General features: G+C 36.1%; 1 long non-coding RNA gene across 1 annotated transcript in view; it reads left to right on the top strand.

Moving 5' to 3' along the window:
• The first annotated feature begins 3,560 nt into the window (after positions 1-3,560).
• LOC133067230 (uncharacterized) overlaps positions 3,561-7,957 on the top strand; it is a 30,401-nt gene continuing 26,004 nt past the window's right edge. The window contains exons 1-2 of the long non-coding RNA XR_009695224.1: positions 3,561-3,888; positions 4,116-4,224. This is a non-coding gene — a long non-coding RNA (uncharacterized LOC133067230). The remainder of the gene's footprint in view (positions 3,889-4,115; positions 4,225-7,957) is intronic.

The raw sequence follows: 7,957 nt of genomic DNA, 5'->3' as shown, positions 1-7,957 counted from the left end.
TTAAGTAGTCCTCATGTTGCAGAAGGCAATGGCAACCCACTCCAGTACTCTTGCCTGGAAAATCCCATGGACAGATGAGCCTGGTAGGCTGCAGTCCATGGGGTTGCGAAGAGTCGGGCGTGACTGAGCGACTTCACTTTCACTTTTCACTTTCATGCATTGGAGAAGGAAATGGCAACCCACTCCAGTGTTCTTGCCTGGAGGATCCCAGGGACGGCAGAGCCTGGTGGGCTGCCGTCTATGGGGTCACACATAGTCGGACACGACTGAAGCGACGCAGCAGCAGCAGCCCTCATGTCCACAGGACCTTGCACCTTCCTAGCTAAAGCAGCCACAAGCAAGTAAACTTATGCAGTTAAAAAAAAAGTTTCTGGTAAAAGATCACAAGAGAAAATAATGTACTTATTCACCACCTGAGCTGTTATTAATAGTACTGAGAGCCAAGAACTTAACTACCTTTGGTTTGGGAGTTCAGTAACAGTTTCTTGCTCAGTGAAGTAGATCAAGTAAAGCTCTCTGAGTTTTTTTTTGACACAGTTTCCTTTAATGGGAGTTCTCATCCTTTCATTTCTAACATTTTGGAGCTGGGTCTGTGCTTTCAGAAGGGAATGGCAAGGCAGTTCTAGGGCAGGTGGCAGTGACTGGAGAAGCCATGGAGATAACCGCCTTAAAAATGGTTGTGATGGAGGAATGAGATTAGCATATTAATTAGAGTCTTCATATCTGGTAATGATCTCATTTGCTTATACAAACAGTTGACAACAACATTTGGAGAAATATCTTAATCCTTTTTCTGTTTATATATGAGTGAATTTTGGTAAAATGCAGGGTTGTCTGGTCTAGAGCTCTGGGAGGTAAAATCAGACGTTGTTTCCAGTCACTGTGCTTGTTTTCATGGGCAGGTCCCTCTTGTTTGCTTGCTTTTTCTCATCTATGAAACAGGGAACTGTGACCAGGGGACTGGTTATAATGTTTCTTGATAAACCTTCGTAAAGCAATGTGCTGTTGCGAGTAATGGGCTCCATTCATTATTAGCCCAGTTGATTTTCATTTACACTTGGCTCTAACAATTAGCTTGAGCAGGTGTGAAGGTGATGGAGGGGCTGGGACACCCAGAGGTCAGCCTCCGCTGGATGTGATAAATTAACCATTATTATCAGCAGTGAAAGTGGTTCTTTACGCTTGTCAGCAGCAAACAAAGGGACAACATATCTCACATAAACCCACTGCTAAGAGCTGGTTTTGCTGAAGGATCAGAGTTTCCTTCTGGGCCCTACAGACAGATGGGAGGGAGTCAAAGAACCCACAAAAGTAGAGGTGAGGGTACCTTGAAGGAGTGACTTTGCTGATGGAGAGGCATATAGATATCCAAACCTGGGTTTTTTTTTTTTTTTTTTTTTTTGTAATCCTCACCCATTCTATTATGAAGCTGTCATCAGCCTCTGCTGATGATGGAGGATCTATCTCTGCTGAAGAATTATTAGGGAGTGAAGAGTTTGTATATCAACAGAGGAGACAGTTTTTACACAGGGTATATAGATATATGCATATTTCTGTATACCAATTAATAGATATTTTGGAACAGTACATTATAATTGAGCACATTTATAGGGTCTCCCTGATGGCCCAGACAGTAAAGCGTCTGCCTGCAATGCGGGAGACCTGGGTGTGATCCCTGGGTTGGCAAGATCCCCTGGAGAAGGAAATGGCAACCCACTCCAGTACTCTTGCCTGGAAAATCCCATGGACAGAGGAGCCTGGTAGGCTACAGTCCATGGGGTTGCAAAGAGTCGGACATGACTAAGCAACTTCACTCACTCTTATATTCACTGAAAATAGAAAGTTAAATCAGTGGTTTTCAGTTCTCCATCTCTACCAGTTTTACAAGACTTAACAGACTTAAACCTCTGAAAGAGGGCATAGCACTGTCCACAGAAGGCAACATCAGGTCCATCAACTCTAGAGCCAATGGAACTAAATACACTGTTTTTGAAACAGGAAGTGTTTTCCCACTTAGTTACCCTCCGGTTTGGAGACTCACTGAGCACACTCAGAGGTGAAACAGTCAATAAGAAAGGAAGAGATGATGGTTGGCAATCACCATCTGTATACCGAAACTCCATAGATAGAGTTAAATTTGTTTTGACAACATTTGGGGGACTATTACGAACTAAATGTTTTTGTGTCTCCCCTCCCCCCATTCACAGGTTGAAGCCCTAACTCTTCAAGTCACTGTATTTGGAGATCGGGGCCTATGAGAAAGTAATGAAAGTTATATGAGGCCATGAGGGTGGAGCCCTGACCCAGCAGGTTTAGTGTCCTTAAAATTGTGATACCAGAGATCTCACTCTCCTTCTTTCTCCATGCACATGAGCTGAGGAAAGGCCATGTGAGCCCAGAACAAGGTGGTAGCTGTCTGAAAGCCAGGAAGAGAGCCTGCACCAGAAACTGAATTCTCTCGCATCTTGATCACGGAGTTCTAGCTTCCAGAAGTGTGGGGAAAATAGGCTTTAAAAAGTCTGTTGTTTAAGCTGCTCACCTCTTAGTGTGGTATTTTGTTATGACACCCTGGGCAGACTAAGATAGGCACTAAAGATTGGTTTGGGCTGTTGGAGCCTGTGGGTGGACTTGGTAACCACAACTTTGTTTTAGAATGATTAGATTGAGCTTTTAGTGAGGAACCTGTGGTGTCAGTCTGTATATGTCTTTGCTCCTGGGCTGTTAAGACTGCATAGAACTGTCCAGGCTCTGCCTGGGGCTGACTGCCTGGCTGCCCGGGCCCTCTAAGCTAAGCCAAGTAAGGCTGGGAAGAAGGTTTGTTCCATGTGATCCTGCTATCTCATGAATTATATATCCACCAGAAATTGTACCTCGTAGTTTTAAGTTCAAATTCGCTTTGTTTTAACCTCATCAGATAAAAAATTTTCAGTCCTCTAGTATTATCAATAATGAGTAATAAAAAAGAAACTAGAACAATGTCTCTAAAGAGAAACTATAAGAAAAAGGAAGAGAAGGTGCAGCAAAATGTATTAGCAGATGATTATTACTCACCAGAGATGTTGTCATGAAGCAGATAAGAATTATGAATAAACATTTTGATATCAAAACAACAACAACAAAAACTCTGTAAACCAATCACTTCCCACCAGGTGGAAGTGCAGTACTGTATTTGAAAAAAGAGGTCGTAAGATAGGAGGAAGAGAAGAAATATAAACTGGTGGAAATCAGGAAAGAAGTAGAAGGAAAAAATAAACAGCACAGAAATAAAGACAAAACTGGAAGAAGTAAGAAGCAATATGGAAAATATTGCTGGGGACATAAAAGATAAAAAAAGAAAAGGGAACATAGTGAAGTAGAAATCAAAGAATTTAAAAATTAAAATATACAAGGGAGATCCAATAAGCACTTTTAAGTAGAATATCCAAAGAAAAAAAAAACAAAAAATGGTACACAACAAATATTAATATTTTAAAATACAGTTCAAATAAGAAAAAGATTTGAATCTCTATATTTAATAGTCATACTGTGTGCCAAGGAAATGTGACCCAGAATGATCAACACCAAGACAGGTCCTGGAAAAGTTGTTAGATTTTGAAGATAAAGAATTGTTACAAAAAGTTAAAAAAAAGAAAAGAAAAAAAATTGGCTGGATCCAGACTTTTCACAGAATCTTTTTTTAAAATTAAAACATTTTTAATAAATATTTACTTTTTTATCTTTTGGCCATGCCATATGGCGTGTGGGATCTTAGTTCCCTGACCAGGATTGAATCTCCGGCACTGGCAGCATGAAGCCTTAACCCCTGGACCACCAGGGAAGTCTCTCTACAGTATCTTTTAGAAGATTATAAATCACTAGCAACCTGGAAGTTCCTCAAGGAAAGAAAGAGTGAGTCAGTCACACTATTCTTCAAATAAGAAACATGAACCTACAGAACCCAAGGAATACTAAGTGCTTTGGGCACAGAATTTAAGAGAATACCAGAAAGTTCAATAATCAACAATAATATTTAATGCAATGTTAAACTAAATAATGAAAAACTCTATGTTAAATAAAATATCAAAACTTTAACAGGAAAACAGGGTCATTACTGCTGATTTTTCCTTTTGCCCCAGGCTCCCGTATGACTTGGTGCAGCACTATCAGGAGTCCTTCCTGCGGAAATTGCTAGAAAACACATTTTAACTGACTACGACTAGGTTAATACCAGCGACAGGACTGGAGGTAAGCACTGAATATATTTAACAGTATAATGAAAACTAATGTGGAGTATTAGAATGACAGAAAAAAATTGTTGTGTATCCTCTTGTAATTAAATTCTCTAATAAGCCATAACTGAGTCAAAGAAAAAGTATAAACTTAAATGCCAGGATAGCTAGAAAATGATCATATAAATACTATATATCAGAAACTATGGGATGTAACTAAAGTAATCCTTGGAAAATTTATATATGTATATGTGTATATGTATGTGTATGTGTATACACACACTATAAAAATAGAAATCATGATATAAACATCAATTTAAAAGTTATAAAAAGAGAAATGCATTGAGAGAATGCAGGAAAGAATACAAACAGAAAATAATGAATGTAGTAGAAATAATAAATCCAAAAGCTTTGGCAAGATAAACTATTTGCAGATTTATTCAGTAAAAAAAGGAAGAGAGTGCAAATATAAAAACTAGGGAACAATAGGGGAGTTTAATAGAAAAGGAAAAAACTGGAACAATTATAAGAAACTACTCTGCTAAATTTAATAATTTACTCTGCAAATTAATAGTTTATCAACTAGACTCCAAAGGATATTGGCAATCTAAGCAGCTCCATTGTACAAACAGAGGAAACTGACCAAGAACCAGTCCGTAAAATACTAAGACCCAATGGGTTCACAGAGAAATTCCAGGATGCCATTAAAGATCAAATCACTTTAAAGATAATTCAGTTGTTCCAGTACATCAAATAAGGAAGAAAGTCTCCAACATCTCTGTAAGAAGCAAGTGTAAAACTGATACCAAATCCTAAAAGGAATTAGACAAAAAAGAAAATTACAGACCAATCTCACTTATGATCATAGACCTTAAAATTCTAAATAAAATGTTCACAAGCATAATCCAGAAACATATTAAAAGTACAAATCATGTGCAGTTTTATTTTAGAAACACATATTTGAATATTAGAAATCTTTGATCATAATTTATAATATTGGTAAATCTAAGGAACTTTTAAAAAAACTTAACATTTATCCTTGATAGAAAATCCACAGTAAAATAATATATTTCTTTGAGAGAAAATATTTTTGTCTCAGCTCCCAAACTGAGGGGGCTCAGATAAAATAACAAGAATTATTATTTATTTTTTTGGTTGCTGGTAAGAAGGAACTCTCTTTTCACAAGCCACACATGGTGAGGGTGTTGGAAACATGGCATTTGTGTGTGTACATCATCTGAAACTCATGCTTTCTTCAGTTGCCATCAAAGGAGATAATAAGCACATAGAAATCTTACACATTCTCTTCTGTTCTTTGGCTCAAAGGTGATAACAATTGGTCACAAGAAGCCACATGTCTTTTCTAAAATCAAGGGCTCTAAGAAACATAGTCTTCTATGTGCCAGAATGAAATGGAAATTTCTTTTCACCGAATAATCTGGTCCCTCTCCCTGACACGTAGAGAAATGGCTCACCCCCTTCCCAAGGAAGACAACCTCAAACCCACTAATTCAGAATCATGTTTTTCTTTGAAACAAGTATTGTTTTTAATGGGGAGACTGTAGACTTATTCCTCACTTATTATTTATTAAAGTTAGGAATAAGAGAAAGATGTAGTGTAGTTAACATTGTGTTGGAGGCTGGAGATACCACTCCTCAACATCTTAAAATAAATAAATTAAAATTATAGAGGAGCAAACCTTATTTCTGTTGGCAGTTGCCATTGATGTATACTTAAAAATCCTATGAGAAAAAACAGTCTAGAAGAAAGCAGAGAATTTAGTAAGGTAGTAGGGTGTAAAATGAACAGAAATGACTAGTTTTCATATATACAAAGAACAATCAGTACATAAAAGGAAGGAAAACATGCATCTGCAATTACCAACCCCAAAGATAGCACACTTAGGAATAAATCTAGCAATCAAGCCTTATATGAAAAAAACTTTAAATCATTCCTGAAGGACTTAAAGTAATTGAAAAAAATGGGAAAAGGCATTTTCTGTTCTTGTCTAAACAGACTCAACATTGTAGAGATGTCAGTTAATTTATAAATTTAACATGGTGCCTCAAAAATATAAAAGAGATTTTTGTTTTTTCAGAATCAGGCAATTTTTTTCCCCTAAAAACAGCCAGAAAACCTTTGTAAAGAGCAAAAATTAGTGAGACTAGATATTCCAGATGTCAATGTATGTTATAGACTTTTAGTTTTAAATTAATGTTATTAGTGCATATAGTTAGGACAATGGGATAGACTAGAAAATCCTGAAATAGATCTCAAAATATATACAGTTTTGATATGTAAAAGGTGGCAATGCAAATTAGCAAGAAATAACCTTTTCAAAAACTATTGATGAGACAGTAGTGTAGCCTCTGGAAGAATTAAAGCTGGATCCATACTTCACACTATATACCAAAAAAAAAAATCCAAATGCATAGAAATTTTAATATCAATAAATGAACCCATTAAATTAAAGAAGGCACAAAAAATAACTCTATATCTCAGAATAAGGAAGAAAGGTTTTGTAAACTATAACAAAATCTAGAAGCCTTAAAGGAAAAGATTAACACATTTGTGTGTATGTATTAATATGCATGTTTTTATGTTCATATTCATGGCAAAAATCATGATAAGCAAAATCAAAAGAAAGATGGCAAATTGGGTAAAAGGTTTTAGGCTCGTACTGCAGATGTTGAATTTCCTTAATGTTTATAGAGTTCCTTCAATTTCAGTAAGAAAACATTTATTGAAGAGTTGACCTAAAAGAGAAGCACACAGAATCCCTAAATACATTATAAGATACTCAATGTTATACATAATAAGAAAAGTCTATCAAAAATATACTGAGATACTGTTTGTAACCAGTTTGGCAGAAGCTACAAGTTAGGTACCATATTATGGTGGCAAGATTGTGGACAAACAAGCATTTTCACTCACTGGTGGTGGGAGTTTAAGTTGGTACAACTCCTTTGGAGAGTAATGTGGCAATGGTGTGACAGTTAAAAATGCATATACCCTTGACCTGGCAATTCAACATTTTACTTTGCAGTAATACTTATTTACACACACAAGACAGTTTATCACAGCATTATCAAAAATTTGGAAGCACCCAGCAGCCTTTCAGTTGGGGATTGTTTCATTAACTATGGGATATTCACACAAAAAACAGTGCAACTATGAAAAGAATGTGGATGTTCTTTCTATGCTTATTTTGGAAAGATCTCAAAGGTACATTGTTAAGTAATAAAAAGGTAAATAGCAATATAATATTTGGGGGAAAATAAGATATATACAATCATATACTATGCTTGAATATACATTTAAAAAATTCTTTAAAAAAAATTCTTTAGAAGGATAGACAAGATGCTAACAATGAGGATTGTCTGTTGAAGGAGGATGGGAACTGTGTAGTTAGGTATGTGGATGGGAGGGGAACTTCTACTTTTTGATGTTTAAGCCACCTGAATATTGTAACCTATTTTAAAAAGTAAATGACTATGTATTTTTTAAAATCTAGAAGGGGTTATAAGAGCTTAAATAGAACTTGCACATTTGAAATGGCCAAAAACAAAAACAGACATTACATTATAACAGGATTGCAACAAGAATCTCAAAGAACTAAACTCTTTGGAATTTGTGTTGCATTTAACTTTTGAGACAGACACCATGTAAACAAGAAATAGGAATTTAGTTACTAAATACCATTCCAAACTGTGATGCTTGAACTAGTGAATATTAAACCCTTAACACC

Source organism: Dama dama, chromosome 12 (genome assembly GCF_033118175.1).
Source record: "Dama dama isolate Ldn47 chromosome 12, ASM3311817v1, whole genome shotgun sequence".
Lineage (NCBI taxonomy): Eukaryota > Metazoa > Chordata > Mammalia > Artiodactyla > Cervidae > Dama > Dama dama.
The sequence above is the reverse complement of the archived record's forward strand: the minus strand, read 5'-3'. Positions and strand labels throughout refer to the sequence as shown.